Raw genomic sequence first — 22,782 nt, 5'->3', positions numbered from 1 at the left:
ATCAAGCATGGTTAGTACTTCTTATACACTTTACACTGTTAGTACTTCTTATACACTTTCTTCCAGTAGTGTGCATAGGATCTGGAGGATAACCAAGAACACTGGCAATAGCCTATAATGGTGGTGGGGGTGGTGGGGGTGGGGACAGTCTATGGGTCCTCAACTAAAAAAAAATGCAATCCATTTCTGGCAATGAGGTTTTTATTTGTTGACTCATGTTGTCTAGAAATAATATTGTTACACCATTATAAGATAACTCCAATTAAACTCTATCCTTCTAACTATGTATGTATGTATATATGTATGTATGTATCTATCTATCTATCTATCTATCATCTGTTTATCCATCCTTCTATCTATAATTTATCTATCTTCTGTTTTCCTTCTATCACCTGTCCATCTATCCTACTATCTGTCTGGCATCTGTCCATCCATCCATCCATCCATCCATCCATCCATCCTTTTATCACCTGTCTACTCATCTAACCTATCTATCTATCATCTGTCTATCTTTCCATCTATTCTATCTGTCTATCTATCATCTGTCTATCTATACCTCTATCCATCTATCCATCTATCTATCTATCTATCTATCTATCTGGAAGTTTCTACAACAGCAGGCTTCCACAATTTTCACAAATGTCTTCCGTATTAGTTATCTCTCCCCATTTTCTTTCCTCTATCCTGCCCTCCCAGGATAAAGGATAAAAACGTGATTTGCAAGTACCCAGTTCTATGTGCTCTCCTCCTTTCTTGCTTTAGCAAGCACTTATGCTATCATTTTCTTCCTTCATTTGGTGTGTTATTCACAGCCATTGATAGTGTTCCCAAGGTTTTCCTGGTGTGTGTGAATCCTAAAGTTTTACTAACAGTCTTCATTAGTTGACTTTCCAGTGGCAGACTCCTTAAACTTACCACAGATTTTAATTTGTTTTGTTAGGAAACAACATCCCTCCCCCTGTACAAGGGAGGTTAGATGATTTGGCTATATAAAAGCTCTCTGATTTTACTTATAATACTATTTACTTAATCTTTGCTTTCCTAGTGAAATTACGAAGTCTGTATTAATGGACACTTTATCCTCGCTGCTTTAAGATCTGTGCCCAATAGCTACAATGATGGGACCAGTGATGCCAGTCTGTGCTGTGGAAATGACATCCAAACTATAATAACAGCAGTTAATTTTCCAGGCTAGCCCTGTAAGATAGTAACAGCTGTGTTAGATTTTTATACAGCCTACACTGTGACTTGGAACCCAAATGGTAGCAATTTACACTTTGCACACAACTACCCTTGAAACCAAGGATTTACCATTCTGTCTGTGAGACCAGAAGGACAGCAGGGCTTACACTAGTCTTGCTTATTGGTAGAAAAGTTCATTTCTAAGGAGTGTCATGATATTTGTAGAGGTGGATATCAGAGCTTTGATATGTTCAGGGGTCTACGAGAGGGTAATTTCTAGCTTTTGGGAGAGCTGAGCAAAGATGACTTTGATGCAATTACATTACAAATTGAAAACTGTAACAATGGAAAGTGATACTGCTCACACTTTCAGAAACTACAAGTCAAAGCTTAAGATATGCACAACCATGGCTTTCCCAAGGTCCTGCTCCTAGGCTTGCAGCTGGCCATCCTCACAAGACCTTCACTCAGTAAGTTTATGCTGAGTAGCTCCCTTTTCTTGTGAGGATAGTAGATTTATTTAGCTAGATCTCGATCTCTATGGCTTCATTTAATTTTAATTCAAAAAAAGACATGTCTCCAAATGCAGACTCTGTGGGGTTCAGAGATTCAATTTAATTAATTGTGGTAGAACGTGTTAGAGTTCAAAATTTCTACTAAATTCTGGGTACTGTGGTTGCATTGGTATCTGCTCTTTTAAAGGACTGGTCTTTGACCAATGAGTTGCCTCAGTTAGGTAAAGGCAACTGCTGCCAGGCCTAACGACACGAGTTCAGTCACCTAGAACCACATGATGAAAAGAGAGAAGCAAAAAGACCAAAAATTCACCTCTGACCTCCACGAGTACACTGTGACACAGACACTCAGTCACATATACATGAACACATACACAGAAGATAATAAAGAAAAAGTCAAATTTTTAAAGATTGGTATTTAGTGTTGCTGCATTTTGATCTTAAATGTACATGTATATGTATATATTCATATTAACGATAATTGCATAAATATTAATATGAATATTCAAATTTAACAAGTACAAGACATAATTCTGATGTATATCTCAAAGAAGACTGTATCTTGCTATTGAGATTACATAATCACTTCAGTCTCAATAGATCCACTTATTTTATGAAAAGCATTAAAGGAAAATGACATTAGTCATGAAACAGCCTAGAGACCCACACATGCAGGCAGCTAAACTACTCTCTACATCATCCATTTCATAGAAGGAATAAAAAGAAAATTTCAATATCCACTATAATGCACTCCTTACTGTCTCTGCATACAAAAAAATAGACTATAATTACATACTGATATGATCCCCTAGGGTGAGTTTTAATGCTTATTATATGAAAAAATACTAAAAAGAAACCCTTATTATTTTCCAAAGACTTAGTTAAAATTGGTTTTAGATACTAACCAGATGTTCCCTTTTCCTTCTTACTCATTTCATCTTAATGTGTGATGAATCCTCAGCCTATTCCTAAGTCAAGGGAGTTGCTAGGTATACCATATTGTGGAACCAACGAGAGGTAAAAAAGCTCAACCTGAGTGAACAAATTTGCTGCATGACAGAGCTCTTGTCTTTCTCAACAGAAGCTGTTCAAATGCCCTGTTTAATTCAACCAGAGAGGAAGTCTATGAACTGTTTGAATTGGAATGAAAAACCATAATGACAACGTTTATAACATCTGTCACGTTAGATTTGCTTGGTCTGTATATCTCTCTCTGGAATAATAGTGATTTATACAAATTGCTTCTCACTGCAATTTATATCTGTGTAAAGATGCCACCAGATATATGGAGGATTTTATTTGCTTCGAACTGAATGTCTGTTTAATTGTATTTGCCACTAAATGAAAATACTACCCTCCGGCATATCTGTTCAGATATAATGGTTAATTTATTTTTTCAGTTTTATAACTTCATCCTCTTCCACTTGTTAGGCACTTGAATGCATAACTTTTCCTTTTTGCATGTATGCATATGTGTATACGTGGTACCTTCATCTTATAGGCCCAGTAATAATTTTTATTGTCCCGGGGATGTGGTTGCCTAGGTAGCTATATTTCTCTTGTGGAAGACAAAAACCCTTTTGGCTAGTATTACTACAGCAATTATTCCATTGCAGAAGGCAGGATTTAATTTTGTTGGGTGGAGGACATTTGATGACTGGGGACATTTTGTCATGACAAATGCAGAATGGTGCTTCTCCAGTGTATAGAGGACAGACATGCTTTAAACATATTACGGCTCTCAGGACAGTTTCTCACAATACACTCCCCTGTCACCATGTCAGTAGTGCAGATGTTGATCAAATTTGTGTGACAGGAATATGTCCTTAGTGAAATGGCATTGCACTATTGGAACATGTTCATCTAAACCCAGACATGTCCACTCTGAGGAAACAAATATTTGTAATCTAGAGGTCAACTGGTCTACTGTGTACTATACAAATGAGTATCCCAGGAAATCCCATCATTTTTCTTTCTTCTTTTGGGCTTGTTGAATTCTTCCTGACTACATCTATGCTTCCCCCTATAGGAAAAGCTCAGTGAACTTACTTTTCCTCAGAGAATTTTCATGAAAAAAGCATGGAAGAAAGCTCTGTATAGCTACACTCATAGACCAAAGCATCTCTCAACCCTCATCAGAGAAGCGTGTCTTTGTCATAGATGTGATTAACACAAAGACCCTCAACTGGCCAATACACAAAAAAGAGAATAAGAGACCACAGATACAGACTGTGGAGTGCTCAGCCCTAAATGTGATGTACATATCACGCTGCTCTCCACAAAGCCCAGGAATCTTCATGGAAGGAGAGACAAGAAGATAATAAGAGCCAGAGATGGTACATTAGAAAAAGGGTGTTTTCTGAATACACAGTTCATAATTGTACTTATGTACTCACATCAGTTGTAACAGCGTGCACAAGACCTGCTCAAGCCAGATAAAGTTCCTGCAGCAGGTGGGGCATGGTGGGGAATGAAATCCACCCATTAATTGAGGACCTACTGTTATTTGATAATGGTTAGGAAGGGCAGAGTCCATTTTCTGTAATGATGTGACCCCTGGAAGGTGAGCCACAAGTGAAAAGAGGCATCACTCCCAAGACTAGATGATCAACACAAACTAGATTTGATGGAGGGGAGAGGGGACTCAAAGTTGGTTAGGGAGGGGATGGTGAGGACGGTGGTTATATGAGAAGTTGGGGAAGATGGGTGAATATATTCAAAATATCCCATTTGAAATACTCAAAATAATCAAAAATACTGTTTAAAAAATATAAATGAAAGAATTCCAGAGCTTGGCCCCAGTGGCAACTTTTGACTCATGTTGCCCATGATGAAACACCCTGCCCCAGTATCTCCTCCCTGGAGTATCCTATCCCACCCTGTTTTCTCAGTGACTGTTTGTTCTCCTTCTTTCTTCATGGCCCAAGCTAGGACCCAGCACCTCTTTCTGCTGGGCTTGTCCCTTTGAGTATGCCATCCACGTTCTAGCCTCATTAGTACTTCCTAGGTGACAACTGAAACTAGAATTTTATCTCTAGTCTCTTTTTTGTACTATAAATCTATTTTCCTGGGTCCAATCGGCTTTGTTCAACTTTGTTGCTTTGCTTACAGGCACTTAGCTTAATCTCCTCCTTTGAGTTTATTGCCTCCATGAAATCAACACTAAATCAGACAGATCGTGTGTCACATTATTTTCATCCAAAAGTTTTCTCAGTAATATGTGTTTTCTCTGCATTGGGCTCTTAAATAACCACAAGAATCTTTCAGTAAGATTTCCTCTAGTTACTAAAATGCTCAGTGAAAACTTTTTGAGTTCTGATCCTAAGCCATCTTTCTGCTTCAATATTGTGCACAGCCCAGGATCTTTCACACTGTAGATGAAGTAATCCAATTTCTGCTTATGAACATTTCATGTATCCCATACAGCATGTGATATTTGAGGTTACACCCCGCTCTCTTGGTTATTTATCACAGCATGTCCAGCCAGAACCTTGTGAAGTAACCCCAGGCTCTTCCACCTGTACCATTACCACCCTCTCCTCAAGTAATCTGTGCTCCTTGACCTCCAATGTGATCATCATCCCTGTGCTCCTCCAAATCCACCACCGCTTTCCTCTCCTGAAGTACTCCCATACTATTCTATCTCACCCTTCATATTCCAATCCTGAAGCAACACACTGTTCCTCTCCCTCCAGCACCCTCTACTCCTGAAGCACATGCATGCTCTTCACCCCTGACATCATCTACTCCTGAAGCTCCCCTATGATCTTCATCTACAATATCATGATTACTTCCACAGACTCCCAAGATCCTTCACTTCTGCCATCCTCATCATGAATCACTCCTTAGCTCTTTTACCATCACCATCATCTTGCTTTCCTGAGATAACCCCTTGCCCTTTCATGGCTACCACAATAATGCCCTCCTATACCACACTCATGCTGCCCCACCTCCAACAGCATCCTCCTTTCTAGAAGCCCACTCCCATTACATTATCTAGGAATCACTATTTTCTATTGATTGCCCAGTTGATTTTGGTTATTTTTCTTTATATTTTTCATTGCTAAATGAACTGCATGCTTTGTGGAATGGAATGAATCATGTCTTACATGGTTTTTGTTTTCTTTTTTTTCAAAAACAATAAACATAAGCTACTGTAAGCCATTCTCTCTTTGGTAGCTATCATTTTTAAATGGTTATTTACCCAATACTACATCTTTAGCTGTTAGAGGATGCTGGTTTAACATACAAAGTTGAATTCATCTTCCATCGCCAACTTGCTCACTTGCAATACCTTACTTTTCTCAAGGTAGGAGGTTTTTTTTCTTATTTGACAAACTTACCAAAAAGAAAAATGAAAACAAAAGAGACTTCAGCCGTATTTGATCATATTTTAATGCTTCCCTTTCTTTCTCTTTTTTTGGGGGATACCAGATTTTCATTGTACAATTTTAATGTGTATTTCATGTTGACCTCTTTATCAAACTGTCTACTTTTTGAATCTTTCGTGTATTGAGAGAAATAACCATGCTTTGGGTGTTATTCCTGTGCTGTGTACAACCTAGATACTAAGTGAGTAATACTCAGCCACAAATGGGAGACCTATATCACAACCTCCCCACCCCTGTGCTACAGGACCATCAAGGAAGAGGGGGCAGGAAAACTATAGAACCAGAGGTCAAGGAGGCTGCAAGGAAATCAGTGTACACTGGACATGATAGGACTACTACACTCATGAGCTCACAATAGCTGTATTTGCCTGTACAAGACCTGGAAAAGATCAAGCCAGTCAACATTCCAGCATGGTGGGGGCTGAGAACATGAACCTCCACCAATTGCTGAGGATATACTGGCAGTTAATAGCTTCTGCAGAAGGGAGAGTCAGTTTCTTTCAGGGTGTGGGCATTAGAAGTTAAGTCACACTGCAATAGATGGTACCACATCCATGAGCATATGAGCATCACAAACTAACTGATAGGATATGAAAACATAAATTAAGACAGGAAGTTGAGAGGGCATGGGAGCTTGGAATGGATCTGAAAAGTGTTGGGAGGACCAGTGGAGGTAAATATGTATACATGTATAGGATTATCAAAAAATTAATAAAAATATACTTTAAAAATCAGTAATTCACAAATATAAATTATTTGTAGCTACAGAATTACAAAGTTCTGATCTAGATGTAAGCATAGGCAGCCTGCCATTAGAGATGAGGCTCCTAAACCCTTAGCTAGGAGTTTGAGTAAGGAGGTTCTGCTCAAATGGGATCATACAGCCAGACTCTGATAAAAGGAAAAAAGAAAAGGGAAAGAAAACCCCACAGAATTAAAATAAATAAATACATAAACCAAACCCACTTAACTTGAACCAATTACATCCATCTTCTACTACTACCAAATTGAAAGTGTGTTTCCCATCCATTTTCTGTGGAAGAAAACTTGTATTTTTTGGATTTGAGATTATCCAATTATCCCAATGGCTCTGACATGATTCTCTTCAGTCTCAGTAAGTCTCTCCCCAATGAACAGACACTATTCTGCCTATCCACTGTCCCTACAACTTCCTCAACCTTTCAGCTATCTAAGACCATCCTTTGACTCAGAAGCAGTGCTATGCCCATGGCGGTCACGCCGGTGTAGCAGAAGATGCCACTAAGGTGGGTTAAGGCCGCTGGGTTGGGGTCTGCGCTCCCTGGAGATGAGCCCCAGGCGGTTCCCTGGCAATCAGCTGTGATCATGATGCCCGGATGAGCCAACTCGAAGCCGCTGTCTTTGGTGCCACTGCAGCCTCTTCTTCCTTGTCTTTTCGTTCTGTGTATTTCTTGTGTCTTGCCAGCAAACTACACTGATGTTAAAGGAACATCTGAGGACATGCTAAACTCTGTCCCACCGTTTATTAAAGCCTTTGCTGAAGTGGCCAGTTTAGGGAATAGATGGGTGAATCATGAGGAAAAAGACAACTTTAGAAAGACTTGCCTTTCTTAAAAAGAATAGCTAGATCTAGAAAGCCCTGGTGTGTATTGGATAAAGAAGAAAGAAAAGAAGTATTAGAAAACATGAAGCCAGTATTAAAATACTGGGTGACTTTATGGAAAGGATTTGATAGATTTCATGATGTAGAAGAACTTTATGAGGCTTATTTTACAGGAGACTTAGACTCTGAGACCTAAAGATATCTAGGGCCACAAAATCAGGAAATGGGTAGAGACGTGGTTGATGGTATGAGACAGATTTTGGAGAACTCTTAGATCATGTCCTTGGGCAATGACCACAATCTGAAGCTGAGAATAGATCATCTATAAACAATTATGCTGTTCTTTTTCTTTCTGTTGTATGATCTGGTGATGTAGCCCCCTTGCCAAGTTCCCTGATCCCCCTTGCCAAGTTCCCTGATTGTAATAGTATATAAGTACTGCTTGAGATGAAGTAAAGTTGCAGCAGCATATTCAACTACATTGAGTGTGTCTGTCTGTCATTTCCTCGCCGATTCCTAATTTCTCCTTGAGCCTTCTCCCGTGTTCTCCCTCGGTCGGTGGTCTCCACAAGAGGCGGTCCATGGCAAGCAGGAAAATAATAGTCCACATGTCAGACATAGCCTATGAAGTCCTGACTTCATGGTGTTTTAAGATAAGACACCTGAAATCAGCAAGTTTCCCAACAACAGTCAGAGTCCTAGTTCCTAGGACAATAGAAAAATCGTACAGTTCTGTGTCTGCATATTACATCTCTACCATTGTCAGGAGTTCATCCATTTCCATTCTTCTTAGACAAAACATACCCCTGCACTCCCAACTACATGTCCACTACTGATGCCAAAGTTACACTCACCATCTCACCTCCATTTTGTTTTTTGTTTTGCTTTTGTATATTTCCTTTAAAAATGGAGCTAAAAGAAATTAAAGTAGTTTTTATTATACCATCACTAAGAAAACCTGGAAAATAAAATGGCTTTGTATGAGGAAACAAAAATGCAGTAAAATATTATTTTATGTTTAAGCAATTATTTCTTGTCAAAGAAATAAAAAATGAACAAATGAGAGTTAGTATATAAGGGAATAAATATAGCTGATGACCACAGTCAAGAAGCCAGTTTCAGCATGCTTTTCCATTAAATACTCACTGGGTTTCAGAAGGATGGTGCTATCTCCATTTGAGAGGCAAGACCACTGAGACTCAGGGAGGATCAATAAGTTGCCTCAGAAAACTTGAAGATAAGAGTGTTTAGCAGTATGGCCTAGTCCATGCTAAGTGACTGAGGCAAAATTCTAAGTACTTCCCAAACAGCATTACACTTATTTGATCACAAGTAGATTTGTTATATAATTAATTGTCACAGAATCATCATGTTCTGTTCATACTGGCTAAAGAGAAACACTCTATTAGCTCCATATGAACACACTTTCTTTCATCTGCTGTTGCAAAATAAATAATAGGCAGGCACTATTTCTAATGATTTTTACAAAAGCATATGGGAAACCATGGTCACCAAAGACCACAAAACAGAGTTTGTTGAAAGAAAACACCCTGAAGTGATGTGGAATGTCCTTCTGTATGCTGCAAATATGTGTTGCTTTTATCAGTTGGTGAATAAAACTGTTTTGACCAATGGCCAGGAAAAATATAGCTAGGTGGGAAATCCAAACAAAGATATGGAGAAGCAAGATGTGAGGTTAGCAAGCCATGGGCTTTGTAGTAAACTATAGAATAGTAGAAATGTGTTAATTTTATTGTGAGAGCTAATCAGTAATATGCCTGAGCCATTGACCAAATAATTATAATTAATATTAAGCCTTAAAGTGTTATTTTATAAATGGCTGTGGGAACTGGTGGGCAGGACAGAATACATCCAGCTATACTGGAGAGAAGAGCTAGCTGCAGGCAAAGCATTCTGGACATTATCAGAATAAAGGTGGGTCTTTATCTTTCTCCTTGATGCTCATAGCACTGTTGACCACACAGAGTAAACCTTTGCTGATGGGGCTGTCCTTCTGTATATGTTTATCTTATTGGTTGATGAATAAAAAATACTTTTGGCCAATAGGGCAGCAAGATAGATGTGACTAGTCGATGAAGACGATTCTGGGAAACAAAGGCAGAGTCAGTCACCATGTAGGCTGCCAGAGGAATAACACCATGCTGGGTATTACCTAGTGAGCCACAGACTCGTGGTAATATATAGATTGATAGAAATGGGTCAATAATTAAGAAGGAGCTAATCAATAAGAGGCACAAGCCAACGGCCAACAGTATTATAACTAATCTAGCATTTGTGTTCTTCTCTGGGGCAAGGCAACTGCGGAACCAGAAGGGAAATTCTGTGACACTTTGCCCCAAGGAGTTCATACACTACATTTCTCCAACATTCATTGTGAGGTTCAACCTGGAGCCTGGCAACCATCCTTCATAGGCAATTGTAACCGGCTTAGTATTAAGAACTTTAATATGCCCAAGAGCATTTATTAGCTATTCAATAGCTTTAATGCCAATTAAGGGATACCATGAGGCATTCAATTGGAGGACTTCTGGTTTCACTGCTAGTTGTGCAGTGAATGAGACATGAGAACTTGGGAAACTGATTCAGCACTAGGGATGACAAAATGATTGGGGTGTCTCCTGAAGAACGCCTAACAGTGAAGGTATGTAGCTACCAAGAAAGGTCCTGTATGAAGATCCCATTGTTTAAAATCACACACAGTGTCATTCACTGCACCATGTGCCACAATTATCTTTCCCTTCACAGGCCTGCATGAGCACCGTGGTTACTCTACAAGTTATTCAAGGTTGGATCTTTAGATTTATAGGGAAATAATGCTGCATGCTAATCCTTACCTGAGTAAGTACACAGAGTGAGAGAGCAAAGTGCAAAGAGAAGAGTGTACAGGAACTAAAATGGGATGTTGGTTTGCTTCCATTACTGATTTGTTTATACACACACACACACACACACACACACACACACACACACACACACACACACCATATTGTTGTTTTTTCTAATAATTACTTACACTAGCTACCTGTTTATGAAGGAATGCTGCCTAACATGGACACAAGAGTACTTTTTAATTGCTGTGGCATATATTGCTAATTGTTATCCAATATCTGGTCTTTATTTCTCCCATACGATATAAAGTTAGTTTTTATACAGAATGATGATATTACTTTTCTAGGACTTTCTCATATTGTCCTTTTAATAGGGCATGGGCAATGTGTATGTATGACTACCAGTGTGATTCACACAGAAGAGCTGTGTAGCAGTTAATAGCAAAATCTTCCAGGAGAGTTCCACAGTGTCTCAGCTCTGGATTCATGTATTTATTGTATATGTGGAAAATATGATAGCTTGAACTCTAGTCTTAAAAACAGTAATACCTGAGTACAGACATGTTGGATAAACACTGGGACTTAATGCAGCTGGACAATTCATCAGCTCATCAAAAGAGCATGGGATGTTTAAAATGTAAAACATGAGTATCCTTACAAGTTTTAAAAACAAGGAATTCTCCTTAAAAATGATTTCCTTTTCCAGAGATTTGCAAACATCCATGCCACTGATGCAAGTAGTAGTATATTCATATATTTTATTCATGTGGCTCTTATTCATAAGATAGTTCACCCATTTATATTTGCATAAGTCAATTTTTCAACGTCCCTCATCTCAAGTCTATCAAACATAAAGACAATGAAGCTCCTAACAAACATTTAATTGCATTTTGCAGCAAATTTTAAAAGGAAGACTTGGTGGACTTTGCTGAGCTCCCGTTGAGGGCCCTACCCTGCCTGGGGAGTAGTGGGTGGATGGGGTTGGGGGGGGTGGGCTGGGGGTGGGGGAGAAAGTTTGGGGGTGAGGGGAGGGAGAGGGAGAAGGGACTTGAAATAAGCTTGTTCCCTAACTAGAACTAATAAAATAAAATAAAATTTACAAAAAAAAAGTTTAACCTAATTGTGGTTAATACTGTTAATAAAATTTGTAGTCTCTTAAAAATAGATCTACAATATAGCATGATTTAAAAATAGACAAATTATCACTTATTAGACACTTAGAACTTTTCACAGTGCATAATTGAAATGTTATGCCCATTTTTTAGTAACTCCTGTTTCTCTTCTTGTAGCCCCTGGCAATTCTCATTCCTCTTTGATCTTTTGAGTCTGGCTAATTTAAGTATGCCACATTATCAGAATCATGCAGAGTCTATCTTCTTATGACTGACATTTCATTTAGCAAAATGTTCTCAAGTTGTAACTATGTTGTTGGATATTTCCGATTTCTTTTTTCTTTTTAAAGGCCTTATAAAACTCCCTTGTATGTCTACACTACAGTTTCTTTACCCATCTAATTACTTGAAAACAATTATTCTCATACCCTGGCAGTTGTTATTAGCACCGGGGGGTTCAAAATCTTCTAGTAATCACTAACCTCTACTTCCATATGATTGTCAAGTTTTACATTTAAGTGAGAACACATGGTACCTGTTCTTAAGCCTGATATATTTTACTCAATGTAATGCTCTTCCAGCTCATCCACATGCATACAATGGACATTATGGAGAGTAACAGTCCACTTGGTATATGCACCCTGTTTCTCTGTTCATCCTTCTGTAAATGTGACACGGAATTGTGTCTTTGGTGATTGGGAAGAATGTCACGATGAACACAGGATACAGATATTGCTTTGATGAACTGGCTTCCTTTCCTTTTGCTTATATACTTAGTGGTGAGACATAGGTCTTTCTAATTCCAGAGTGTTAAGAGCTTCCACACTGTTTTCATAAAGGCTATGCTAATTCACACCCTCATGAACAATGTATAAAAGTTCCTCTCTCTCTTTCCAGACAGACATTCTCATTGGCATTTTTCTTTGTCATTTTAATAAAAACCACTCTTAAACAAAGTGAGGTCTAGCTTCATGACTTGAGGTTCACATTCCCTAATTAGTAGTAACATTGGGGCTTTCCATGTACTTGTTGGCCACAGACTTGTATATCTCCAAATAAGAAATGTCTGTTCAGATTTTTATTGTTATACCTTTAGAATGAGATTCTTCTGTATTCTGAATATTAATCCCTTTTTCATGAACACCCTGCAAATATTTTTCTCCCATTCTGCAGTTTATTTCTTTACTCTGTTGAGTTTTCTGCAGTGTAAAAGCCTTTGAGTTTAATGTAGCCTGATTTATCATTTTCGCCTCTGTTGTCTGTATTTTGGGGATTACACATAAAAATCTTTATCCAGACTCATAGCTTCAATAATTTAAGTCTTTTTATTTATATTCTTGACTGGTCAGAATCCTCAGGAAACTCTTCTTAAATTACATGTGCAATGCATAATCCCAGCAAACCCCTCTGAAGAACCTGTGGGAGAGCGGGTCTGTGGGAGACAGAAGTGGCCTCTGAAGATGTCCACTCCTACCCCTTGGAATCTGGGAATGTGTTAGCTTGCATGTGATTGGGAGCTGTGACTAAAGTGACACCTTCCCTCATTGTCCTTCTCAGACCAATTCATTCACAAAGACCCTAAGGAACAGAAGGAAAGGAAGATGTGCCCTCAGAAGCAAGGTGCAGAGTAGCACTATGCTGCCAGTCTTGTGATGTTTAAAAAAGCATTGGGATGGTATTCTTTCTGCCCTTCACTGAAATTAGAATTGGGGGGAAGCAACAAAGGACTATGGTAAAAAGAAAGGGATAAACAAAGAAAACTGCATCACCTCTTCTCTCCCTGAAGTAGGAATGGGTGGGTGGTGATGCAAAGTAGTGGTCCCTAAGGAGTACCCCAAGGCAGCCCTAGCTCCAGGCTTAGCTCCAGCCCTTGTTTTAGCTCCACCCATCTCTCTGTTTCCCCTCTAAGTCAGGATCTCACTATGGAAAGTCATGATTCTCCTACCTTAGCTTTGGAAATGCTGAAATTACAGTGGTAGACCACCATGCCCAGCTGGGGAACGTCTCTCTTAAAGTGGGTAGGTGCAAGAGGTTCAGGCCCTTTCACTCACAGGTCTCTTCTCCCTTCCTCTCTCGTATGAGCACGAACACTGGTACAAGAAGAGATCTCTTGAGATTGGGAAAGGAAACTAAAGAAAGTAGGAGAGCCTAGATGCAGATCACCTTCAAATAGCAGGCATGGACCTGCAAATGCTGCATATAGACCTCCCATTGTGTGTGCAAACTAGAAATACAAACTTGGGTAAGTTACAGACAGCCAAGGAGAAAATTCAATTCCCAAGTTCCAAGGCTGTAGAGAAATAAGTAAATAAGGGAGCAGAAGGATGTGTAAAGTGGAGCACAAGGCATTTCCCACAACTGTCTTCGTGACTGCTTGCAGCATCTCCAGTTGAGTTTCAAGTTCTTTTCCCCTTATTTCTTTAATCGTGAGAGAAGCAGTAGCCATCCATTTGGTTTCTCTCCTTTAACGAAGATGTTCTTTCCTCAGACAACTAGCCCTTAGCATCTCACCCAGGAGCAATTCAGAGACTGGCTTCTACTTTTAGTCTCTTCCCGGACTTCCAATTCCTTTTCCTTAGCATGTCATTATCTCCTTCCCCTCATCTCTCTCCCCTTTGCCTTTATCTGACAACTTACTTTTTGTCTGCCTGCATTCTCTTTTACTTAATCATTGATTTCATTTCATGATGTTTATAGAGAACAACTGTAAAGAGTCAGTTATTTGTCCTCATACACATACATGCAAATGCACACATGCTCATGCATTGCACACATATGTGCACACATAGGTATATGCACAGACATGCACATACACACATGCACACATACATACACACACACACACACACACAGAGCTGCTTGTGTTCTTCCTAATGCAATTGTAGAAATGTGAGGAACCATTTTAATAGTAACCCAACATGATAACTGATAACTAGTTTGCTTTCAGAGCATGTACAATTAGTCCTGGACAGTGTTCTCTAGAGAGAATATTCCTAACAAAGTGGTAAGATCACATATTGTTAACTTAAAAAATAAAGGGAGGAAGAAAAGCCCTCTGGATCCCGATAACTTTCCTCTTTATTCTGTGTCAGATTTAAGGCACCTTCCTCCACCTCTGCATCAGACAAGCTCTGAAGCTGTGGCAGTGCTGGTTCCCTTTAAAATTATCTCTAATTCTCCAACAAGCTTTGATATCACAACTTTGCCTGAACCTTCTTCCTCCAGGTCTGTCCCAATTAGAAAAGGAACTAAATAAAACTGTCACTGTGATTCACCGTCTTCACGATGATTTGTGTAGTAAATGGATCATGCTGCTAAGCAGAGTCCTCAGGTAACCCTGGTGGGGAAGGAAAGAGTGCCTCCACATTATTCTCCTATTCACTCATAACTTCAAAATCTTCTACAGCGTTCTGAGGGCATTTCATGGCTTATTACCTCAGGGTCATTTTCCTACAGTAAATGGGGTTTCCTTGACATAAAAATGCCACCTAGTGGCTAAGTGAACATAAAAAATCTGCTTCTACTCAAAGAAATGAAACTTAGTTCCCACAGCCTGTATTCTGAAAGGAAAATGAGGAAGACAGAAACTGAATAGATAATCAAACTGCAGATGGAAGGTTCTTTCTTCATTGATTGAATAGAAGACTGATGCCTTTTAACACAGGAACAGCTAGCACTATGCTCTGACTCACAAGCCAAGTTCCGACAGGTTTCTGGAAATAGCTGAACATTATGAAATAATAACGTCATGCCACCTACCACTCTAGAAGCATGTCCCCCAAAACACCCAGAGTATATTTGAAGGAACTGTGTTGCTTCTGTTAGATTCAGAAAGAAACAGAAGAAAACCAGCTATTGTCTGTGTGGCAGTCCAACTCCTGAGTGAACTTCTCCACACAGGTGATTCCATCCCCAGGAGTTTCTGTCAACTTCCTGTTTGTCTCTGGAGACCAAGCCCTTCATTTTAAAGAGGCACTATATCATGTTCTCAGTCTTAGAAGAAAGCAGACACTTGTAAAGGCACAGCCACATGTGGAGTATGGGAGTTGTGAGATACTCCACAGAACATTTGGGGATCATGCTGACTGTGGCAAGCATCCAGGCAGTGGTATAACCTCCTTACATCTGTCATTCACATGGTGCTTTGCAACAAGGTTAATCGCCTCATTTTGGGTTTGAGTACACAGAAGCAGGGAGAAGTCAGAAGTCATGCTTTGAGTGGCAGGGTTATAATTTGGATCTATGGCATAAGACATCAAAAGTTGCCGCTTAGTGACAAGGCTTGAAGGAAAACCACACAGTACTCTTAACTTGGACTCACAAAATGGGTTTCCATTCCTCCTCTTCAGTCACTTAAACACCACCCGGGCTACAGCATGACTGAGTGCACCTCTCAGTGAAAGGCCACATGCATTTCCAAATAGGTTGAGGAACTTGAGGTTTCCAACTGGAAGGTTTAGCACTATGTACCTTGTGTACCTTCTAAGGCCCAGTGGGATAATTAGGACTTGTCACTTAAAGACAGGGTGCATTAGAACTCTCCACACTGGTCACATTTGCACTACCTTATCACAGACCACAGGACCTAAGTATAAATAGCCCTGTCCCTGGAGCCTCTGCTTTTTCTGCAGAGCTCAAAGCAGTAGGGATCATCCAAGCTCCATCCATGTGGTGGTGAGGAGGTGGATCATTGTCATTTATCTTATGCCTCTAGCTGCGTTCCTGCTGCCCACAGAAGCCTGTGAGATGCTTCATTCTTCCCACCCAAATTGTACTTCAGAACATTTTTTCTGCCACCATCTTTTATTTCTTGGCTCTCTGAGAACTTGGGTTACTAAGCAAAAGTAAAACACGTCCAAACACAGCAGTCTGGCTCGCACTGTGAGTGGGCACAGTAACTGCAAAGAGATACATATGAAAGAGTAAGTTGTAATTTTTGTTCTAGTTATTATTGTTATCATTGTTGTCATTACTAATGACACAGTCTTATCCACAGGCTTCCCCTTGAGTCCAGAAAGTGTTGTGACAATCTATCCAATTAGACCACTGGGATTTAGAACTAGATTTTCACCACAAAGGATGCCACTTGGTTTATTACTGTCAGGTGCCAAGGAAACTCCAACTCCACAAACTCCAAATGGCAATCCAAATATTCAGAAATGAGTTCAACCTGAACTATAGGAGGATTTATGGTGCTTGAATAAAAGTCAGTATTCCTCAGGAACTTGTGAGGCTGGTTCCCTCTACCAAAAGAAGTCATTTCCCATACCTCTGGCAGCAGGGATATACCAGTGGCACCTATCAGCATATCAAAGCATATTCTGGCCTCTATCTAGGCTCCCTCAGTATCAGAAGTACCTGTTACAAATTTGAAAGTCCATCCTAGCCCTTCTCATCTCTTCCCGACCCTAAACTGCCTCCAGTTATCCCTCTCCCACCTACTCTTTCTCCTTATAACCCTGATAGTCTCACTATGCTTTCTCTATGAAATGCTTCTGCTTCTTTCACTGTTTTCTCTATTCTCTATCACCTGATATTCTCTCCTTTCCTCCAGATAGGCCTGGCCATGTCCAGACTGCTGGTCATGTTCAGTCTTTTTTCTCTCTCTGATCTGGATTCTTCCAGTTGGCTCTGTCTGTTCTCATCTCATATCTATAATAGCACCTTCCCCATGAAGCTGTCATGTCATCAGTTTGCACAGTTACTTCCAGGGTACTTGCATTAACTAAAGAGGCTGCTAAAGTGTGTCAAATAATAGTAACTGGGGGACCTACTATATTATAAAAATTCTGAAAAATTAAAGTAGGTCCATTAATTGACTGGATAGCCAGTAAATCCATTTCAAATTCTATACCAGGAAAATGTCCCAGATTTTAGCACAAATAAGAGGCCATGGGTTTCCTTAAGGTCTATGTTGCTATTATTCCCTTAAAACCTTTCCTTTTCTTTTGCCTGTTTCTTTCCTGAAGAGAAGGAGAAAGAAGGTATGGAGTTGGAAAGCTAGGGAGAACCTGAGAGGATATGGGAAGAGAAAATCATCATCAGATTACATTGTATGAAAAATTTTACTTTTTAAAAAAGGGGAAATAAAAGGGGGGCTATGGCTTCCTGTCAGCCTGACAGGACTTGAACAGACAAGGGAAGGACACCAAGAATCTCCTTTATTGTGTGTCTTTCCTGTGACAAGTGCTGCCTTCATAGAAGAGGTGCCCTGTTAGGATGTGGTCTTTGATTTGAAATAGTTTCCTGTATCTGCACATCTCTTTGCAACTTAAATTGGCTGCTAGCACTGAAGCAGCAAAGGAGTGCAGTTAGTGAGTGATTAATGACAGCCCAACTCAGTCCCCAGAGCATCTCTAAGCTGAGTCAAGAGAATTCACACCCAAAGTGATCAGCATTGGCTCTGAGAAGGTAGAACCTTCAACATCTGCTCAATCTAATGGATGCCCTAGGGCTTCACAAAAATGATAGCTCCATGCAATTTTAAAAACTAAGTAATTTTAGAAGATTTTCTGGGGCTAGATATGCATCCAGGTTCATTATAAACAGCCCTGTGACTGGAAGGCTGGGATGGCACAGAGAGAATGTTTGTTCTGTGCCTGTGGATTTGCAAATTCTTAAGAACCCAGAAGCCTTGAAATATACTTCCAGGAAATTTGGCATGATGCATTTATCCTTGGGCAATGGAATAGCACATCTTGAGGAAAGCTTGTTAGATTTAGGTTCTGAACACAAGCCTGTAAGAGTATGTCATGTTAAGACACTTGTCTCTGGAGGTTCTTAAAAATATCAGTAATAGGGAGTGTGAAGATTTTTGTCCTATGTAAAATATGAAGTGTCATATTTCTTGAATAGGCTTATAATATAGAATAAGAAGAAAGTAAAGATTCCTGCTGATGGTGCTGAGGGAAATTCCCAGCCAGTGCAGGAAGAATTCAGCTGGCCATGTGTCTGCATTAAGGGCCCCAATCTATTATATTGTCTACAGTTGATTTTAAATATCTTATAACTGTACGTTAATCTACAACAGATACACTCAGTAAACACTTAAGATTCCTTTGCTAGGTGTACAAGGAATAGACTTCAGCTGTCTTTATCTCTAATCAATATCAGAGATCCAAATGTAAAGATGCAAAGATAAACAGTCTCTTCATCAATGAAGTGAAGTGTGTGTTAGAACTTTTGTACTCAGAGCTAACTACTGAGTGCAAGTAGGGCAAGACAGTACAGAGGTTCCTTGTATTCATGCTGAGGCCATATTACATTTGACCAGAATTTGATCTCCTCAATAGAAAATTGCCCAACTCTATTGTAGGAACCTGAGGTCAAGATGACCAGGTAATTTATCTTGACTTCTGTTAAACTGACTGCTTGTACGAACCTCCACCTAACTGCTTGTCTTAGCTTCTGTTAAATTGCTTGCTTGTGTAAAACCTCCCCTGGAGCTACCAAGTAAGATAACAAAATTGTGTTTCTTGCCTTTACCAGCCCCTTTCTCTAAACAGTCAGGGCTGCATATGAGTCCTGAATGAGTTTGTCCAGGCTGGCTGGAATAAAGACTTTCAATTGGCTATAGACTTTCTGAGTGGTCTTCTCTGGTATGCTCACTGTAACAACTGTTTCCGGGAATATGTTCCACTCCAAACCTTTGTGAGAATACATAGTAAGAATTAGCAAGCCCAGTGGGCTTAATACCACAGAAACACTGGTTTAGACTAAGGTTCTGAAATTAGACTTGTATTTTATAACTGTATTAATTAGGGTTATCAAAAGAAACAGAACCAACTATATATGTGTGGAAGAGTCCATGTAGGTGTGAGTGCATATATGTGTATCTATGCACACATATGTGTGTTGTAGTGTGAAAGAGAAATACATGAGATTATAGGCCAACAAAATTTGTCAAATTTCTGTAATTGAATCTGTAGTTAATGAGCTTGATACTCAGGAAGAAGAGATGTCTCTAGTCTATTTCCAAGGCAAAAAAGTCTCAGATCCAAAAAGAGTCAGTAGATAAATTGTCTCTTATTTAAGGGACTGCTATGGTTTTCTTCTGCTCAAGAATTTAACTGAATAAAAAAACCTCACTACATTAAAAAAATAATCTGCTGAATTTGCTGTAATGATTTAAATATTAAATACATCAATGAGCCCTCACAGAAACATACAGAATAATATTTGACCAAATACCTCAGTTTGTGGCCTAATCAGATTGGCAAGTTGAGTATCACAGCCACCTGTTCCTGAATTTGGACACATTCTCTAACTATGGTGTGTAATAAATCAGCCTCTAGGATAGTGCCACGTCTCTCTGTAGATGTGCTATTGGAGCAAGAATAGATAGAAGCCTTATTTTGAAGACATGGCTGGTAATAAATGTTGATGTGTGTGGAAAAATGTAACTGACATTTTGGCTGTGAGTATGTATGGAGAATGTCAATTGCCTTCATCTACTTCTTAGCAATTGGAAGCTGCACAAAGTCAACCCACAGCACTCCACAGTTGAGAACATTCAGAAAGCAGTGTAGTTCCTCTGAAGCTGTTGAACAATAAATAGATTTCCCACAGATGAAGTTCTAAAAAGCCCCTTCCGTCTCAAAGAGGACCTCAAGAGAGGCTGCAGAGACAGCATGCAGAGCCTCAGACATTAATGAGGGAGCAGAGCTTGCAGCAGCTCAGAGCTAGTCTGACAAGATGAAGACCAAAAAGTTAGCACCCATTAGAAACCATGGGAACTGAAGCCAGGCTTCTGTAGAGAACAGTTGCAGAAGGCCTTCCAGAACACCGAAGGGGTCTGAGAAGCCTTCCAATCCTGGGGGCAGGTGGAGCAGATATAGGACTTCCCAACAAAGAAACTAGAGAGGCTCAGCTTTAGCTCCTTGTCACACTACAGAGCATTAATGTCACACTTATGGGAACTGTCAATGCATATCAAAACCATCGGATTGCTTGAGAGTTCATTATATGTGAAAATTAACTGTTATGTACTTCCTATTGTCTTTTCTTCATCCTGTCAAATGCTGTGCAGTTGAAGAGACCTTTATATTCTGCTGCAAGATGAATGGACAAAAGCTTGGAAAATGACAGTTAAGATTCTGGTGTTTAGCGTGCATGGAACAGGTAAGCAGTGCTGTGTGCTAATGAAGGAACAATAGAATACAAAGAGAAGACAGGTTTCATGAGGCTCAGTTCTAACCACCAGTCAAAATTAAGAGCAAGCTCTCAACAAATAGAGTCAATGAATAGTCCAAAGGGATGGATATTTCATTTAACACTATATTTTTTAATTTTTAGAATATAAATATTTTGTTTGTTTGGGGGGTTTGTGTGTGTATTTATGCATGCATGTAGGTAGGTATATATTTGTAGTTAACATTGAATGCAGACAGTTTGTGGCTGAGAAATCTCCAGCAAGGCTGGAAAGAAAAAAAAAGAAAGAAAGAAGTAAAGAAAAAAAGTGATGGAATTACTTTCATGTTCCCCTCTTAACTGGCTTTGCAGTACAAGAAATATGTGCTCTAAGACTTAAAAGCAAGTGTTTCTGGAAGATGGGAGACAAAACAAACAGGAATTTTCACTGTAGTGAATCACCACATCAGTAACTAAAGTTGAACCTAAATGGAAACTAGTAGATCATTTCCTTGTGTAATTGATATCTCTTGTTCCATCTACAGCCAGCCTTCTGTTCATTTCTTCCTATCTTATCTCCTCAGAGCAGCTGGGAAATATTTGAACTCCTACTATTTCCTTCTGAGATATTTTCCCCTATGAGTCTGCTTATTGTGCTGATATGAGCTGATGAGTTAATCTAAACCATTGGCATTAAAGGAAAAATGTGTTCTGGGGTGATCCCAACAGTATGCCAATGCAACAACAGACCAGTGATCACAGCCTGCTCTCTGCTCCTTCCCCTCTTCCAGCAGATTCCCAGGGTGGGTTACAATGAGCCTGGCTGTTACATGAACAAATCACAGCAGCTTTGACTGTAGGTGTCTTCTTTGTCAGGAATCACTGTTATTGAATTCAGGTGTTTTGGGTGGAATTCACTCCACATTCTCATAGGTGATGTACATATCTCTGTGTTGTATTGAGAAGGCAAACACCATGGGTTCTTTGCATCATTAGTAAGTTATGTATTTGTAGTTTTATTTTCTCAGCAAATTAAGCCTTTGAATTAGTAGTATCAGTAAGAAGAAAAGGTACCTGGCATTTTGACATTTTTAGTGGAGGAAATTTGGCTAACAAATACAGGGAAATAAAATCTTTGTGAGAAAAACTCTATTTGGGTTTTCTCTGTTGCCCAAAATTTAAGGCTCTGGATGGAGGCTCTCTGCCCATGTTAGGGACTCATTCACCAATAATTGATGCCAAATTAGAACACAAAAGGACATCTATAGACAAAACTGTATCTGTTGCCTTCTTGGCAATCATTCAGATCACTGAAATTCTCAAAAGGAGAATTGGACTATAAAATACTCATTTGAAAATGTCATTTTAATGGGTTCAAAGCCACTTTTCACCTTTATATTGGACCTAGTATCTAGCTTGTATCAATTTTTTCCTTCTTTCCAAATATATTTTAGATTGTGTTTTCATTTTCTTAGATAATATTTCTATTTAATAATAACAGTAAGAATAAAATAATAAGATGCTCTAATATAATTCCTTGCTTAGTCTTTACAACTTTTGCCTTGAAATATTCAGCAATTTAAGACTCAAATTTAGAATATCCATGTACAAAGAAATTGTGTACCTGTATGCATCTTTTTCGGGCAGCATATCAAATTTGGGTTGTACTTTTATCTAACCTGACAGTGTACAGCAGTTGGATAGTGTCCTGTAGACCATAATTATATTAATATGGATATAATAAACCGGTCATTTATTTTCTATTTGATTCATTTATTTTGTGCTAAGCTGTTACTTCTCTTCTTTCTGCTCTCAGAGTAACAAATATATTTTTAAAATTCCTGTACCTGGCCTTTTTTTCTTTTTGTTCTACCACCTGGCCTTGTTTTCCTTAGTAGTTACTCTATTGTTTTAGTAGTATACTCTAGTATACTATGAACCTTGCAGTATTTGTAAAATTCTTAGCATTGATACTACTCCATATAACTGGTAGAAATATTGCAACCGTATACTAGTAGAACT

The sequence above is a fragment of the Cricetulus griseus genome, chromosome 5 (genome assembly GCF_003668045.3).
Source record: "Cricetulus griseus strain 17A/GY chromosome 5, alternate assembly CriGri-PICRH-1.0, whole genome shotgun sequence".
Lineage (NCBI taxonomy): Eukaryota > Metazoa > Chordata > Mammalia > Rodentia > Cricetidae > Cricetulus > Cricetulus griseus.
This window is presented reverse-complemented; position numbering follows the sequence as displayed.